This window comes from Felis catus, chromosome D4, assembly GCF_018350175.1.
Source record: "Felis catus isolate Fca126 chromosome D4, F.catus_Fca126_mat1.0, whole genome shotgun sequence".
Lineage (NCBI taxonomy): Eukaryota > Metazoa > Chordata > Mammalia > Carnivora > Felidae > Felis > Felis catus.
The window spans coordinates 8,979,493-8,998,504 of NC_058380.1; the positions used below are offsets into that span (position 1 = coordinate 8,979,493).

General features: G+C 39.1%; 1 long non-coding RNA gene across 2 annotated transcripts in view; it reads right to left on the reverse strand.

Annotated features, from left to right (window-relative positions):
- The window catches only part of LOC123381492, a 71,545-nt gene that overhangs the window by 25,155 nt on the left and 27,378 nt on the right, over positions 1–19,012 (reverse strand). The window contains exon 2 of one of the 2 annotated variants that reach the window (XR_006588542.1): positions 3,162–3,287. The exons of the other annotated variant lie outside the window; for it this stretch is intronic. This is a non-coding gene — a long non-coding RNA (uncharacterized LOC123381492). The remainder of the gene's footprint in view (positions 1–3,161; positions 3,288–19,012) is intronic. 2 annotated transcript variants of the gene reach the window in all.

Consider the following 19,012-nt stretch of genomic DNA (forward strand, 5'->3'; position numbering starts at 1 on the left):
TGTAAACAAGCATGCTACCGGAGACACATCTGGAAGTTTGAACTGAATTGAGTTGCGTGACAGTGGCATTTTCTAAGCTGTTGAGGGTGCACCCAAAGCTGGTCTCCATCTCTGATCTCTCATTGCTTGGGCACAGTCTTTAAGATGTGCTCACCCTACCTGGGAAGGGCTGACTTTTCTAGAAGAAAAATATTTTTTTCTTTGTGCAACTTCTGTTCCTTTGTCCCCTTTTACCAGTTTGTGGAAAAATCTGATTCTCCAGTTGCAGTAAAGTTCACAGATATCGGATAAATCCTCTCAATCATTATCCTTTTGTCACGCCAATCTGATGATGTGATTTTCCTTTCGAAAATACTTTGTGGTTTTACTCCTTAAATGTTACTCCACAGACTTGGGTGGTTTGAGAAATATCACATTTTTAAAAATCCAATTAAATCCAATTCTAAGCCCCTATTGTTACAGCTGGCAGGAAATTCAATCAGCATACTTAATGGAGGTTCTCCTCTTTCCCTAGAGGAGCCCCAGAAGCCAACAACTGAGAAGTCCAACCTCTACTCTCTTCCCAGCAGAGGGACTCTCTTTCCCTCCCCACCCAGGATAAGGAGCATAATCTCATCCAAGACAGGAGTCTTTGGAAAAAAAAAAAGAATGTTGGTCTTCCAATAGCTTCTCCTTGGGCCCTGCCAATGCCCCAGGGTAAGGAAAGAGACAAGCTCAGGCTACCTTCTGGAAAGAAGAGTGGGGTGGAGTAGGGTTGTTACAAAAGGCAAATGCAAGTTAGTAATCAGAGTAAGTTATCTTGCCACACCCTCAAATACTCTTTTTTTTTTTCTTTTACAGAATAGAGTTCAAAATTTGTAGCTCGACTTCTAAGGCCTTCATTACCTGGATTCTGTCTACTTTGCTAGTCTTTCTCTCCCTAACCCTGCAGAACTACTAGTAATCCCATATTCTTCCAAGCCTGTTTCATGTTTAAGCAACTGCGTTTTAAGTTTCTCTCAGTGTGGTCCCTATCTCCCTAGGAAATCCTATTCATTCATCTACAAAGATTCAACACAAGGATTATCCCTTTGGGGAGACTTGTCCAAACTTCCCCAGGCAGGAATGATCACCTCTCTACCATAGACCCCACTGTTCCCTCTAATGTTTCAATAAACTTTTTAACATAGATATCTGTCTTCCTCAACTAGCCTGTAAGACCTTGAGGAGCGCAATCACGTCTATTTACTTCTCCATCCCAGTATCACCATCTTCAACATAGGATCATTTTATATGTAGGAGGCACATTCCCTCCAACTATGTTTACGCCAGGATCTATTTTTTTTTTCTTTCACCACATTTGGCCTTAAAATACTTGCCATTTGTGATTTGAGTTTTGTCTTAAGTTCCCTGCAACTACCGTTGGAGGTCTCCTCAAGAGTCTAGACCAGAAGTTTCCAACTAGTCAACCAATCATTGAAATAGAAGCAGCCTACAATATATATTTATATGTTTAAGTCTGGGTTTGAATGTTCTTCACATAGTCACATCTGCTCATCTCTTGAAGTCATATAAGTCTATGTCCCCTGATCGAAGCCAACTTTCTATACAAACCAGTTGGTCACTAAATTCTTCCCACACTCAAGCCGAGACTAGGGGCCAGCTGACCATTTTACTGTGGGTGCATGCCTGTGGATACACATGTGTTTAGGTGGAAAATAGTGCAGGGAATAGAGGCAGAGAGAACAGGACAAGATACAAGAGAAGAAACAAAAGAAAATGGAACCGGTCAGTTCTGCCTCTACCTTGTGGCTAGCCCGTCTTTGTTCTAGTGCATGTTTGCTTCCTGTTGACTGCCCAGGTGGATACTTGCCAATATCACAGGGTCACCCTAGCTTCCAATCCACTTTGGGTGGCTTTTAGCCACCTATATACAGGAAGTGCTTTAATGAATTCAATTCTGTTCAGTTTAACAATTATTTTGAACTTATGCTGTGTTGGGCTACATCCCTAGAGCTACAGGGATGATATAGACAGCAACTGTACTTTTTTTTTTTTTAATTTTTTTAATGTTTATTTATTTTTGAGAGAGACAGAGACTGAATGCAAGTGGGTTAGCGGCAGAGAGAGAGGGAGACACAGAACCCGAGCAGGCTCCAGGCTCCGAGCTGTCAGCACAGAGCCCGACGCAGGGCTCGAACTCACAAACTGTGAGATCATGACCTGAGCCGAAGTCAGACGCCCAACCGACTGAGCCACCCAGGCACCCCGACAGCATCTGTACTCTTAGGGAACACATGGCTTAGCGAAGACAGACATGAGGACAGATCACTAAGAAATAAGATAGACTATGCAGAGGGTCATGTGGGGATCTACAGGAGAGGCATTTGGCCCAATATGGAAATTCAGGATAGACTTTCCAGAAGAGGTACTATATACGGCAGGGAAAAAAAGGCAGCCAGGGCCATGGTGGAGATGGGGGTTGCCCATGAGGATAGGGTAAAGAGTAGATTATAAAAGATATAACATGTCAAGAATATAAACTTTAATCCAAAGTCAGTGGGGATCCCTGGAAGATTTAAGCAGGGAAATAAAGTAATTAAACCTGAATTTTAAAAAGCTGGCCTGGTTCTCTAGATAGATACCTTAAACTATACGAAGACATTTTGCTAAGCGCAAGATTAAATGTTTGTATGCTCTGGTCTGTCAGTGTTTGTGTAAATATACACACATGTATGCTTCCAAAAAATTTGAAATGTTCTTTGTCTTCCCTTATTTCATTTTTTTTCTTGCTCCAGACACTGAGATAAAGTCACTTGGCCAAAGACAATCAAAAGCTTCCAAAAGAAAAATGAAACCTAAGATATTCAACTTTCAAGCTGGCGAGTCAATAGGTCATTTGGAAACTTACCAGATCCTATAGGAAACGTGTTCTAACTCTTTCCATACTCAGTTCTCATGCCAATTCTGCTCCAAATTTTTAAAAAGATTTAGGGTCTATCATTGTGTGTTTTTGTCACCATAGTAAAAGTACCTTTATAGATTTTTTTAATGGATGCCAGTTCTTGCAAATTGCTTCTGCATCTGTTTTCCATTAAGGTTTACATGAGTGATTAACAAACAGGATCTCAATGAGGAGAAATTATGGGGCTTATTTACAAGGATGTCACATTGTAGCTTACCTCCAATCTGTGGTTTTTACCTCCACTGCTGATATTTCTGAGTTTGAGGACATTCTGGCTTTCCCCAAATCCCAAATTCAAGCAGCTGAATACTGCTTCTAAGAGAATTTCCCAGTGGGTTACTTTCTGTAAACCATGAAGATAAATCAGTATGAGTATGTGTGTTTCCAGGGCAGGATCTTTCTCTGCAACAGGATACCAGGGAAAGGAACCTCATTTTATCTTTGCTTCCCAAATCCCAAGCGGGCCAAGGCATAGGATTTGTTACTGCCAGAGGCCCTTTACAGGCATTTTTAATACTCTTTGGGTTGGGTACCTTTCCCTTTTTAAGAATTTTGAGAATATAATTGCCAGACTAGGGAACTTAGCCCTCTAAGCTTTCCTACCCTTCACTCTGGCCCTACTAGGCACCATGATTTGCTCCCTGGGTACTCCCAAACTGCTCCCAGGTCTCTCCTAAGCACCCCTTGACAATTCAAAGCAGGTGTTGCCTTTTTCTCTCCCGGTTCAAATTTTGAAGTTGGTTGGAAAATTTATTCCCGCTAACCTATTAATGGCTAGAGGTGTTTTTCTACGATTCATCCTAGAGATATTCATAGGACTGGATGGCCCTCATCTAAAGAAATACATCTGCAAGGATTGTGGCAAAACTCATCTATTTTCCGAAGCAATTTACTTTCATCCCTTCATTTGGCAAATAGCTACAGTATTACGTTACTACTGTGACAAAGGAGCTCCCAGATGGAACAGACATAGATCTTGTTTTTAAGCCGCTTACAGTTGGGTAAGTAGCGTAGCCTTTCAGACCCGAGGCACCAAGCTGGTGGGGGTCTTAGTTAATGCTACAGCTGGGCATCTGAACGAAAGCCTGCATTTCATAGGTGCCCAGTAAGACGTGTTGGAGGATGACACAGAGAAGGGAGACATGAAGAGACCAGAGACCAGTCAGGCTTCTGATTCTTCTGCAGTCTTGCAGGGAGAGGTGGAGGGAATAGAAGTTAAATAGGTAAAGGCAAAAACGCCTTGCTTAGCTAGTGCTCCTGAAAAGTAGGCGGGAGAGAGACTGCATGTTAGACAACAATGAAACATCAGGGGCGCTTAGGTGGCTCAGTCGTTTTGAGCAACCGACTCTTGATTTCAGCTCTGGTCATGTTCCCAGGGTTGTGGGATCAAGCCCCGTATCAGGCTCCACACTCAGCTTGAGATTCTTCTCTCCCTCCGCCCTCCGTCTCTAAAATAAATTAATTAAAATGAAAAACACACACACACACACACACACACACACACACAAACCCTTCAAAGTCTGTAGCTTGGAGATGGGAAGGAAAGTCTACTGAAGTCTTTGAAACAGTAAATGGAAACTCCAGAGTTTTTGGCTAAGAGCCAAGAGGAGGAGTCTAAAAACAGCTACTGATCAAGTTCATCAGGATGGGAATAAACTGAGCAAAGAAATGTTAATGTTTAGCTAGATATTTTTTTTTAATTCAGCTGATTTTTGAATTTCTATTAAAATGGTAGCATTCATAGGGGCGCCTGGGTGGCTTATTCAGTTAAGCCTCCAACTTCGGCTCAGGTCATGATCTCACAGTTGGTGAGTTCAAGCCCCTCTTCAGACTCTGTGCTGACAGCTCAGAGCCTGGAGCCTGCTTCAGATACTGTGTCTCCTTGTCTCTCTACCCCTCCCCCCGCTCATGCTCTCTCAAAATGTTAAAAAAAAAAAAAAAGGTAGCATTCATAATATATGATGAAAAACTATGTAGCACTTGAAATCATGTATACATTATGACTACAAACATATATGTGCATTGAATCATGTAGAATACGCCAAAATATTAACGATGATTATCCCTAGGAAGTAGGATTATGGGTGATTCTTTAATAATGAGTGTTTAAATAAGGAGTTTTAAAGTTCATCTTTTTTCAAAACATATTTATTCATCTTTGAGAGACAGAGCATGAGTAGGGGAGGAGTAGAGAAGGAGAGGGAGACATAGAATCTGAGGCAGGTTCCAGGCTGTCAGCATAGAGCCCAATACAGGACTGAACCCCTGCACCCTGAGATCAATATCTGAGCTGAAGTCAGACGCTTAACTGATTGAGCCACCCAGGCGCCCCTAAAATTCATCCTAAGTAGTGAATTATAATGTTTAATGTTTAAATGAGGAGTGTTTATTGCCAGAAAAAAACATTTAAAAATATATTATTTAGTGTACCTTAAACACTTTAGTGATAGGGTGAGTAAGGATATATGGGTTTATGTGGAATGCAGTATGGAAATTTCAAAAAAAATCTGGGTGTTTAAAGAGGCTTGAAAAGACATCTGCTTTTGAAAAGTCAGTGAAAGCAAACATCTTGCTCTCAAGTCAGAAATTCTTCTTCTGATCTACCTGCAAGTGTAATTATATACTCTTTGCTTTCACCTGATTAGAAGACAAACAAAACACCTCAACAATACCTCTAAGAGATGAAAAGGTGGCAAAGATCCCCTTCTCTGAAAGGCTCTTGGATTCAGGGAGGGTGGGGGGGGGGGCGGAAATAGGAAGAAGGGATTGATCTTAAGGTGCCAACTATGATAATTGTAGGTTTGAAACTTAGCCCTTTTTCTCAAGAATTAGAGCCATATGCAGATGTCTTATATAAATAGCCCAAGCTACACGGATGTGTTGGTGATATTTAACCTTTTCTGCTGAAATCAAAATATGTTAAAAATTCCTTTGTGACATACACAAAAACATAAACAACAAATGTAGTTTTAGGGACAGGTATTTAGGTAATTTTTATTTCGTTTGCTCAGCTATAGGTCCTGCTTTTTAATTGAATTTTTACCCTGAACGTATAGGATTTGTATGCCAATGATAAGAGGGATAACGCTCAGTCGGATCACGATTAAAACAAACCAAGCATGTGTGATAAGAGAAAAGACCACCGGAAAATATACCCATTACTCCCAGGGGCTGGCTTTGGGACGTATAATAAGCTATGGATAGGTTTCCACTCCTTTCTACTCTGGCTGTTCTCCAGACTTTCTAAAATGGACAATCAATCCACATAGCATGATCCCACTTTGTATAGAGTACACTTGCACAACTATATAAAACACATAGTTTTTGTATATGACCTACACAGGAAGTCTGTCCAGCTATACAGTTCTACTGTTCCAGCTTTGGCGCTCAGCTTTTTAGCCCTTCCCACAATTTCAAATGCATCTTAAAAATAAATATTTCTTTCCTATGGAACTTCCCCCACTTTTGCTGTGTATTTGAAAATTGGTGAGCCAGGAAGTGGTCATTTGAAATCTGAGATTTCTCTTCTATTTATGTATCTGTCATATAGGCGGTGATAGGACCTACTAATATTTAAAAGCTCTCAATCTGGCATATATTTTCACTTGTGAAAAACAGACTGATGGATGAATAGCACCATATATTCCATTCAGTGGTGGCTCCTTGGATCAAACCAAAATCTCCAGAGGTTCTAAGTTTTATAATCCAAGTACTAGAAAATTCTGCACAGTATTTTCATTTATTGGCTTTTTAAAAATGACAATTCTGTCACTTAAGCCACTAGGAAATGGAGTTCACGGTACTGTTTTAGTATAGATGCCATGTTCCCAAGGGGAAGCCAGACTCTACATTGAACAATCACTGGACATGGGCTACCAGTGGTCCTGAGTGTTGGCAGCTGGCCAGGTGCCATGGATGGTAACGGTTGGTAAGGAAATTGCTCTTTCTTCATGATTTCACCCATTTCTCTGCTCATTTCTCTTTCTCTTTCCCCATTTAGCACCCCCTTCCCCTTCTTCTTTTCTCCTACTCACAATTTTCTCTTTCTTCCTCTCAGGGGTTGAGTCGTGTCGACCACACCCCTCACACACACAAATAAGGAAGATATATTGACGTTCCTAACCCCCAGTAACTCAGAATGTGACCTTATCTGGAGATAGGGTGTATCAGAAGCATTGAAGTGAAAATCACGTCACTAGGGTAGGCCCTAATTTATTATTTGTCCCATATGATTTGACACTATAGTATAGTGTCCTCATAAAAGGAGACATTGGGACCCAATGAAGAAAATGTGAAGACACAAGAAGAACGCCATCTTGTGTCAAGGAATGCCTGAGGCTACCAGAAGCGGGAAGAAGGACATGGAACAGAACCTTTCCTCAGAGCCCTCTGAGGATACCAATCCTGCTGACCCCTCGATTTCAAACTTCTAACTTCCAAAACCATCACACTATGTATTTCTGGTGTTCAAGCTGCCAAATTTGTGGTACTTTTTTTTCAGCAGCTCTAGGAAATGAATATATCTGACTCCTTCCCCAAGCTCTTGATTTCTCACGCTCCATGCCCGGGTTTGTTGTTTTGTTTTGTTTTTTCCCCTATTTCTTTCCTCTGACCTTTCTTGTCCTAGGACCACCTACATTTCTGTCCTCTGCTTTGGGTGCATTGGATAGTCAAACATGTGATCAATGTCTTCAGTGAAATAATCCAGACCCCAGTGAACCTCCAAAGACGAGAAAAATCTTGTCTGGAGAACCCTTGAATTGGTCATTATGTTTTGGGATTCTTTATACTTTAGCCATTACCAGAGCCAGCCTGTCTGCTTTATTTCTAAAAATTTGAATCCATGTAGTATCTAGTGCCCATCCAAACTCACATTTGGACAAGCACCTTCTAAGAAATGAGTGCATACAAAACATTTTCCTCAAAAAGAATTGAATTCTGTACACTCTATGCACTATCAATAATGTCATTATCTATGATAATCAAGCACCTCTAAGCCATTTTGCTTTCTGCCCATTTAATAATTAAATAGACTTTTTCATGTTGACAGCAATTGATTTTTATCTTGGCAGTCAGAATTACATAGGAGATCACTTTGATGTAGAAACCTGTCAAGACTATAGATGAAAAAAATCCAAGGCAACATATCACACTACCTAGAAAGCAGTACTTTCCAGAAAGTACTGTGTTCCGAGTTATCAATCTTGATCTTAGAAGCCAAATTCCCAGTCAGGGTTAAATTGAATTACTCCAGTGACCCAGACAATAAACTTAACCTGGTTTTCTTTGGGAGACCAGACGGAGGAACATCAGTAGCCTGTTTTCTCTGAAAAGGATACATCGTGTCCTGATATCCTGTCATTTGTTCAGTCTTCATTTTGAAGATCATTTATGCCTAATACCCAAAGGTTTGGGAGAAATTTTAACCACTGAGGACAGCTCCTCCTACCTACAACACAAGCACGTGTAGGTCCACTGGCTGTCACTGAAGACCACCCCACAGCTTCTTACCAAGTGCCATCCATTCATTTGCACTGCTGTCCTACTTGTGCTAAGGAATGATTTATCATGAAACCTAAAAGAAAGGGTTCACATCATCACCGCTAGTATATAAACTAATTTTGAAGGCACTTCTGGGTTATATCTGTGAAGTCTACCTACCACACCTGTGTCACACTGTTGAATAGTTTTTAATTGTCTAATACGACTCTGTTGCTTACCTCCCACTGAATACCACTCACACAGCCAGGACTTCACCACCCGACACATCTTGGTTCTGGGTCATATTCTCCTGGTCACCCTCACTTAACCTCCCTGAGCCCCAAATTCCTCTTCTGTCTGTAACTCAGGAGAATGGGGAATGTTATACAGAATTATACTACTTTCTGAAGTAGGCAGATCAAGGTTAAGGGGAAAGACATTCATCTCAGGGCTTCTGTAGGTCCTTTGGCACATAAATCAATGGGTCTTTTGTTTGGATTTTTTTTTTTTTTAAATATGTAGTGGTTCTCAAAGTGTTGTTCCCAAACCAATGGCATCCTCGTTACTTGGGAACTGGGAACATGTAAGAAATGCAACGTCTCATCCTCCTCTATAGACTTAAAATCCAGAAAGGTGTGTCCTACATAAGGCTCTGGGGGACTCAGATACTTGCTCACACTTGGAACCACTCGTGTAGGTAAATGAAGGCCTGGATGTGAATGTCGATGTGGAAGCTCACAAGAATGGAATGATGGTCTGTTAGAAAGAGAGGAATCTGGAGTTCCTAGTACAGACTGGGAAAGGAATATATGAAGACTGGAGCCAGCAGGGTGCTAAGAAGACAAGTGGTTGCATGACGACACCTCCTGCCCCCTCACTCCAACGATGCGGTGGCTGAAAGGGGTCAAGAGCAGGGTCACCTTATGAACGATTTGGCTCATTTGCTATGCAATGTGATTTCGCACCCTCTCCCTTTGACCTATAAAGATTTAGTAAGATTTCTTCTGCATGCAGTAACCCCACATTAGTGGGGCCTTGAACATTTGGAGATAAATCTATATCCACAGACACGCATGCACACACACCAAGGTGGGATAAAGAAACCAATGGATAAAGAACAGGGCGAAAGATAACAATGAAGGCAGGAAATCAGAGTCAGAGAGGATTATATTCTAAGGGCTTCTTAACCTCAGCACCACTGACATTTTTTATTTTTATTAATTTTTTAATTTTTTAACATTTATTTTTGAAAGAGATAGAGTGCGAGTAGGGGAGGGGTATAGAGAGAGGGACATACAGAATCTGAAGCAGGGTCTAGGCTGAGCTATTAAGCCCAGAGCCCCATGCGGGGCTCGAACTCACATACCGTGAGATCATGACCTGAACCAAAGTTGGATGCTTAACCGACTGAGCCACCCAGGCACCCCTGTTTTTATTTTTTAAATGTTTATTTACTTTTGAGAGAGAGCAGGGAGGGAAAGAGAGGGAAGGAAACAGAGGATCTGAAGCAGGCTCTGCACAGTCAGCACAGAGTCCGATGCGGGTCTCAAACTCACAAATGGTGAGATTATGACCCGAGCCGAAGTTGGAAGCTTAATCACCTGAACCACCCAGGCGCTCCCACACCACTGACATTTTAGACTGAATAATTCTCTTTTTGTGGTAGCTCTTACTGTAATTATAGGATGTGTGACTGGATTCCTGGCCTCTAGCCACTAGACGCCAATATCACTCCTACTCCAAGTTGTGACCACAATGTTCTCAGCCATTGCCAAGTGGGGCAAGGGGGAAATCACTTCCTTTGAGAACCACTGTTCAGAACTCTTCTGGGGGCTCTGGATTTTCTAAAGGACATGTGATGAATGAGGTATTTAGGATGTGGAGGGTCAATTTTACCTGAATTATAAGTAACTAGGTTATTGTAGCTGACATCTAAGTGGCCAGTAAAATGGTGGTAGATCTCTTACAGACCATTGTCGACACTCAACCAGTATTTAAGTATTAGCAGAGTAGTTGGAATCTGATAGACATAGTGTCTCATTTCCATATCGATTATAAATATATTTGGAGACCCTGACCCATGGTGATCATAGAGATTTGTACATTGTTTGTTACTGCTGGTCAGCAACTATGAAAGATCTGACACTTTACCCTATTTGTAAGCTAACAAGTTAACCTATTTCAGTTTCGTGGATGCAGAGGGAAGACCTAAAACCCTGGGGTCAGAGACAAAGGACCATTGACTCACAGAAATGGCAGCAGCCAGACCATCAACATTTCCTTGAGCTGGTTTTCCAATCCCAGTTCTCACAGGACAGCACAAAGCGGGCCAGATGATACTTTCATACAGTGGGTTGCCTTATAAGAAACCCTGAGCTTAGGAAACCTGAATCCTTTATACTGGCCTCCAAGCTTGTCTGGCCCGTGCCCTGGATGTAGACACTCTATCTTCCGAGGCTGTTCGCTCTACAGACAGATTTCCTTTAAAGATAGTCTTGACCAAAAACCATCAGTGCCTCTGCCCACAAGCTGCACCAAAACACCAAAGACTGTTTCCAACACTGTTCTAGAAGCTCTTTGGGGACTGAGACCATGGTTATTGAGCTCTGTAACCCCAGAGTTCAGTATCCAGGAAGTCGCTAATTCATTTTAATAAAAAAGAGTAACCAAAAATTTTGCAAGGAATTTAAGAAGTTATGTTTGGTCCACTCAGATACTCCACCCAGTTTTCCATGTGTTATTAGAACAAATTGCCACAAACTTTGTATCTTCAAACAACACAATTTAGAATTCTGCAGGTCACAGGTCTGAAATGCCTTTTAGTAGGCTGAAGTTACAGGGAGGGCAGATTGCATTTCTTCTGTAGGTTCTAGGTGAGAATCCATTTCTGGCCTTTTCCAGCATCATGAGTCCTCCAACCCTTGGCTTGTGACCCCTTTTCCCTTCTTTAAAGCCAGAGCATAGTAATTTCCAATCTTACTCTGATCTTCCCATCTCCCTTTTTCTCTTATAAGGACCCTTTTGCTACATTAAAAACACTCAGGTAATCCAGGAGAATCTCTCTACCTCAAAATCCTTAGCTTACTTACAGCTGCAAAGTCTCCCTTGTCAGGTAAGGGAACATATTCAGTCTCTAGAAATCAGGGTATGAAAATCTCTATCTACTCTTCCGTAGACAAAATCAGGTGTTTATCCCCTCAGTAAGACTTCCTTGAAGTATAAAGCCCAGTCATTCTGGTTTGGGAATCTGGAATGAACTTTTTCCTTCACACTATTTTTTTTTTCCTTCTTATAATTTACATTTGGAACACATTTAAAAATAATTTTTCCACACGTCCTCTGTTGAGCACCCAAAGTATGCTGAGGAAAAGTGCTCTCCAAGAAATAGTAGGCAGCATACTATTTTTGCTTGTGATGTTTATTTGTGATTTCCATATTATACATAGATAGGATTATGTATATTTCCTATTCATCCATAAACTCCTTCCCTAGGAGATAGTTTTTATGAACAGCAAGAATTTCTTTAAAGTCTTATTAATGTTAATGTCTTAATTATACCCTGAGAAAAAAAATTTTTTTGAGCACTCACTATATGCTAGCTGCTCTACCAAGCCCCTAACCTCACCATCTCAGCTAACCCTCTAACAAACATATTGGGTAAGTACTATCATGACCATAGTTTTATAGGTATACATTATTTATTTGTCCAAGGTCCAATACATTTTGAATGGGCAAGTCTTTCTACTTCCACAGCCCTAAAGCTTAACTCCTGAGCTAATTTTCTTTCTTGGGTCTGAATCATTTTTGTGAAGTAGAACACACATACCAGAAAAAAAAAAAAAGCATCAAACAGATAAGTATAAAGCAAACATCCATGCAACCATCATCTAGAACAAGGGTTGGCAAATATGACCCATTGGCCCAATCCAACCCACTGCCTTTTATTTTTTTCAAATAAAGTTTTTTAAATTTTTTAAGGATTTTTTTAATGTTTGAGAGAGAGTGAGAGAGCGCGAGAGCGAGCAAGAGAGAGCGTGTACAAGCAGGGGAGGGACAGAGAGAGGGAGACACAGAATCTGAAGCAAGCCACATGCTTTGAGCCATCAGTACAGAGCCCAATGCAGGGCTCAAGTCACCAACCATGAGATAATGACCTGAGCCGAAGTTGGATGCTTAACCAACTGAGCCCGGGCCCCCCCTCAGAGTTTTATCTGAACTCTTCCAGGCCCAAATCTGCACATATTATGGTCTACTTTCAGGCTATCATTGTAGAGTGAAGTAGTTGTGACAGAAGCCATCTGGCCTATAAAGCCTAAAATAATTACTATCTACCCCTTTACAGATAAAGTCTGCTGACCTCTGACCTAGATCAAGGACAAGGGCATTGCCAGCATTTTGAAAGACTCCTCTATGCCCTTCTCATCCAAAACCCGATCTGTAACCACTATGTTGCCTTTTGTGATGATTTTTTTTTTACTCAATAGTTTTAGAACCTAAATGTTGATGAAGTGTATAATTCAGCTTTGCCTGTTTTTGAATTTAAGAATAGAAGCAAGCATACCATATGATATTTTTTCATCTTGCTTCTTTTGCTCAAGATTAATTTGTGAGATGAATTCATGTTGTTGCACTGAGCTGTAGTTTGTTCATTATAAAATTATACTCTTGTTGTATGGATAAAACAATTTATTCCTTTTACTTATGAAAATTTGGATTGTTTCAATATAACGATCCCTGGTACTACGGACATTCTTATTCACATTTCCTAGTCCACGTGTATACGGGTATATATGTAGCAGATATGCTGGATCCTAACACATTATTTCCAGTTCTGATAGATCATTCCAGATTACTTACCAAAGGGTTTGTGCCATTTTACACTCTATGGTATAACCAACTGGTCCATGTATCCATTGACATTGACATTATCTAGTACCTGAGAGTTTCCTTTGCCAGTTTTTTTGAGGTTATCTCCAAGGTAAAATGATCTCATTGTTGTTTAATATATATATCCCTAACAACAGGTGAGATTGAGGACTTTTTTCAGGTTTACTGACCCCACTTGGATTTCCTTGTTCTAGAAATGCTTCAAGTTTTCTGCCTTTTCTGTTAGGTTGTTTCTGTTTTTCTTCTTGATTTGTAGCTCATTATACATTCTGGATCCTAGTCCTTTGCAAGTTATATGTAATGTAAATAGCTTCTCTCACTCTAGGGCTTTCCTTTTCATTCCTTTTATGATGTATTTTAATGAACAGAAGTTCTTAAACTTAGCCATGTGTAAAAAAAAAAAAACAACCCTCAATCTTCTCTTTTCCGTGTAATGCCTATTTGTCTTAAGAAATTCTTCGTCATCTTTGAGATACTCTCCTTTATTATCTTCTTAAAGCTTTTTAATTTTGCCTTTCACATGAGATCTTTAATTCAACTAGAATTCTTTTTGTTGTAGTGTGACATAGGGGTCCAATTATTCCCCCCACCCCCACCCATGTTGCTTCCATTGGTTCCAAAACCATTTATTGAATATACTTTCCTCTTTTCCTCAGGACTTCTCTTCCATAAACATAATGGCCATACATGCATGGATGTGTTTTCTGGGTTCTCTTTACGGTCCCATTGGTATGTTTGTGTATCTTCACACCCAATATCGTAACGTCTTGATTATAAAATAGGTTGTGAAAACTGGAAAAAAAAATTCTTCCCATCTGGTTCTTCTTCAAGAGAGTTTATGGCTATTTTAGCCATTTGTACCAGAACGTAAACTTGAGAATTAACTTGTCAAGTTCCATAAGCTCTACTGAATCTATAAACCCATTTGCAGAGATTTGACAATTTTTATAATAACAAGTCTTACAGTCTGCAAACCTAGGCTCTCTCTCTATTGATGAAACTTCTTTTAAAAAGTTTAAAGAATACCTAATCATGGTCTTTACGGGTCTTTCACTGATTTTGTTAGATTTATTCAAGAGCTTATTTTTAAAATTTTCTTGTAATGAAGATACATAGGAGTACGATGATTCTGTATTACATTTTATATCTCGAATGTTGTTAGATTCTAATCCTAATAAATTTTGTATGTTTGTAATCATAAAACTTTATCATCTGTAAGTAAACGGAGTTTTATTTCCAATTGTTAATTTCTTTTTTGACTTACTGTACTTGAGGTCCTAGTCAGTGCCGTGTTGACTAGCAGTATTAATTCCAGTCACTTTCTTGCTTCTGATTTTAAGGGGAAAACATTCAATGTTTTGCCATTAAGCATAACATTTTCTGAGTGGTGTTTTATAGATACTCTTTATCTGCATCAGATAGTTGCATTTTTACTACTAGTAGCCTCAAGATTTTTTTTTTTAACCAATCATAAGTGATGATTTTATCATCTTTTTCTTTATCCATTGATTATTCTTTATCCATGTACTTTTTCTTTCATTAATACCTTAATGTGGTTAGTTATATTAATTGGATTTATAATCCATTTTTTAAGCTAACCTTGCATTCCTGGAAAAAGCCTCATTTTGTCCTCATGTGTTATCCTTTTTACTTACCTATTACTAGACTAGGTTTGCTAATGTTTTGCTTAGGACTTTTGTACCTGTATTAATTAGGAAGACAGGACTACAGTTTTCCTTTCTTTTTATTGTCCTTGTGAAGTTTTAATAAGGTGGTGATGTTAACTCACAGAACGAGGGTTGTGTGAAGCAAAGACCATGCAATTTCCACATCCTCTACGTTTAAGACTTTATCACCCAACAGGGAAATGAATGAAAAAGACATGCCCTTCAAGACTTTCAGTTAGGAGTGGCCCTAGCTTCTCCTTTTTTCCTACAGGAGATCACACGTATTTCAGATGGTAAAATAATAAAATGGAGGAAGGTGAGGGCACAGCATTAATTACCCCTACTAATAGACAGTGTGTTCCTTCTCTTTGCATTCTCTTGAAGAACCACTTCTTCTAGACAGAGTATGGCTGTGCTCTAGCCCTACTAATAGACAGTATGTTCCTTCTCTTTCTATTCTCTAGAAGAACCTATGTAAAATTTAAGGTGTTTTTTCCTTAGATTTGTGGTAGAAATCACCAATGATTTTATTTGGAGAAAGATTTAGGACTTATGGTTCCATTTTGTTAATGGTTGTAGGATTGTTCAGATTTTCTACCTCTTTGTAACTCAGTTGGGATCAACTTTTGAAGGAATGGATCCTTTCAAAATTTCCCAAATCAAGCTACTTACAATATCCCCTTATTACATTTGCAAATGTTTACAACATCTATAGGATATCAATTATTTCTAATATTAATTATTGGCATCCTTTTCTTGATCTTGCCTCAAGTCTCACAATTTTAGTAGTCTTTATGAAAATCTATTTCCAACTTTATGAATGCCTTTTGTTTTTTAAGTTTTCATCTAGCTTGATTCCAGTCTTTGGATGTTTGGTTTTCCTTTTTTCCCCTTAGGTTTATTTGTTTTGAGAAAGAGCATGCTTAAGGGGCAGAGAGAGAGGGAGAGAGAATCCCAAGCAGGTTCCACACTGATGGTGCGGAGCCCAAAGAGGGGCTCAAACTCATGAACCGTGAGATCATACCCTGAGCCAAAAATCAAGTCAGACACTTAACTGAATGAGTCACCCAGCACTTGGAGGATTTGGCTTTTATTCTGATTTCTTCACATAAATGCTGAACTCATTAACTTGAACTTTTAATTTTTTTTTCACATACATATTTACGTTATAAATTTCCAACACTGCTATGTTGGTCTCCTTACAGGTAGGACAGTCATTTTTGTTCAATTAACAATGTTACTAATTTTTTGTTTATGATTTGTGCTTTGCCCTATAGGTTGGAAGTAGAATTATTAATTTGTAATTCAATAAAGATTTTCTAATTATCTTTTTGCTATGAATTTCTAAATTAAGTGCCATGCGTCCTAGAACATGGAATAGATCATTTTATCCTTAACAATTTGTTGAGACTGGCCTTGTCTAGGACATGGTAAATTTTTGTGAAAAGTCCATGTGTAGTTCAAAAAAATAAAGCACATTTTTCTTTTTTTAGTGTGGTGTTCCACAAAAGTTTAGTAAATTTGTTAATCATCTTGTTTAAATCTTTTAGATCATCACACATTTTTGGGTCTGCTTTTCTATTAGTTCCTAAAAGAGATGTGATAAAAATCTCCCACTATGATTGTTATTTCTTATAATTCTTAACAACTTTTGCTTTATGTATTTTGAAGATAAATTATTACATGAAGACCCATTTAAAACTGTGCAGAATAGCCTTCTGGTGACTTGAACTACTTGAAGGAACTTACTCATCTGTAGAAGCCTATCTTGTCTTAAAATGTGTTTAATATAGGAGAAGCCCAATCAACTACACCTTAGTATTTCCATCTTCTTTAATTTTTAACTTTTCTGTTACTGTTGTTTTAGGCATCTGTTTTGTAAACAACATATAGTTAAATTTTAATGTTATTTTCAGTTTCGTTTTAAAAAAAATTTTTTTTTAATGTTTATTTATTTTTGAGAGAGACAGAGACAGAATGCGAGTGGGTTAGGGGCAGAGAGAGAGGGAGACAAAGAAGCAAAAGCAGGCCCCAGGCTCTGAGCTGTCAGCACAGAGCCCGATGCAGGGCTCGAACTCGTGAACTGCTAGATCATGACCTGAGCCGAAGTTGGACGCTCAACCGCCTGAGCCACCCAGGCGCCCCTGTTATTTTCAGTTTCTAATCCAGCCTACAATCTATGTCTATTAACTCGAAAATTCGGTTCGCTTACATTAATGTGATTACTTATATGCTTTTTTCAATCTAACATTTTATTTTGTGGTTTCAATTTTATTTTGGACTATTCTACAGTTTCTTTGTTTCAAATCTCACAACCTTTAATCCTTTTATTCCCCCCTCATTTTACTTATTTTTCCTTTGGCTAAAATGGAAGTTTTACATAGTTTCTCCAGTTTTTCCGATTACTGCAAGTATCAAATAACATTTAAAAAACCAGGTTAATACCTGGGGTGCCTGGGTGGCTCAGTTGGTTAAACATTTGACTGGCTCAGGTCATGATCTCCTGGTTTCTGGGTTCGAGCCCTGCGTTGAGCTCTGTGCTGACAGCTCACAGTTCAGAGCCTGGAGCCTGATTCGGGTTCTGTGTCTCCCTCTCTCCCTGCCCCTCCCCTGCTCATGCTCTCTCTCTCCATCTCTGTCAAAAATAAATAAATGTCAAAAACAAAAATTTAAATTTGAGGTGAATACCACTAAGACCTCTACTCTGAAGACTATGAAACATTGATGAAAGAAATTGACGATCACCCAAAATAATGGAAATATTTTCCATGCTCACGGATTGGGATGGTTAATACTGTTAAAATGTCAATACTACCCAAAGTCATCTCCAGGTTTCATGCAATCTCTATCAAAACACCAACAGCATTTTTTACAGAACTGGAACAAATCCTACTAAAATTTGCATGGAAGCACAAAAGACCCCAAGTAGCCAAAGCAATCTTGAGAAAGATGAACAAAGCTGGAGGCATCAAAAACCCAGATTTCAAGATGCATTACAAAGCTACAGTGAACCAGACACCATGGTACTGGTGCAGAGAGAGACACATACGTCAGCAGAACAGAATCGAGAGTGCAGAATCAACTGACGCTTCTGTGGGCAATCTACAACAAAAGAGGCAGGAACGTACAAGGGGAAAACACAGTCGCGTTAGTAAGTGATGCTGGGAATATGATAGCTACATGTGAAAGAATGAAACTAGATGACTTCTGCATAAAAATAAACTCAAAATGGATTAAAGATCTAAATATAAGACTAAAACCATGAGTCTTCTAGAAGAAAACATAGGCAGTCATCCCTTGGACATCAGCATTAGCAACCTTTTTTGGTTAAGTCTCAAGCAAGAGCAACAGAAGCAAAAATCAACTATTGGGACTACATCAAAATCAAAAGCTTCGGCACAGCAAAGGAAACCACTGACAAAACAAAAAGACCACCTACTGAATGGGAAAAGGTATTTACAAATAACACATCCAGTAAAGAGTTAATATACAAAATATAAAGACTTTAAACAATTCAACACCAAAAACTTACTCAATTAAAAGAGGACCAGAATAAACATTAAAAAAAAAAAAAAGACATACAGGTGACCAGACACATGAAAAGATGCTCAACATTACTAATTACAGGGAAATACAAATCAAAACCACAATGAAGTATCACCTAACACTTGTTAGAATGGCCAACTCAAGAAATCAAGAAATAACAAGAGTTGGCAAGGATGTGGAGAAAAACGAACTCTCATGTATTATTGGTGGGAATGTAAACTGCTACAACCACTGTGGAAAACGGAATGGAGGTTCCTCAAAAGATAGAAAATAGCAACACTATCTAGTCCAATAATTCCACTATTTACCTAATGAAAACAAAAACACTAATTTGAAAAGATAAATGCACCTCCATATTTACTACAGCACTGTTTCCAACAGCCAAGATAGGGAAGCAACCTAAGGGTCCACAGATACATAAATGGACAAAGTTGTGGTACGCGTACATACACATACATAAAATAGGATATTACTCAGCCATAAAAAG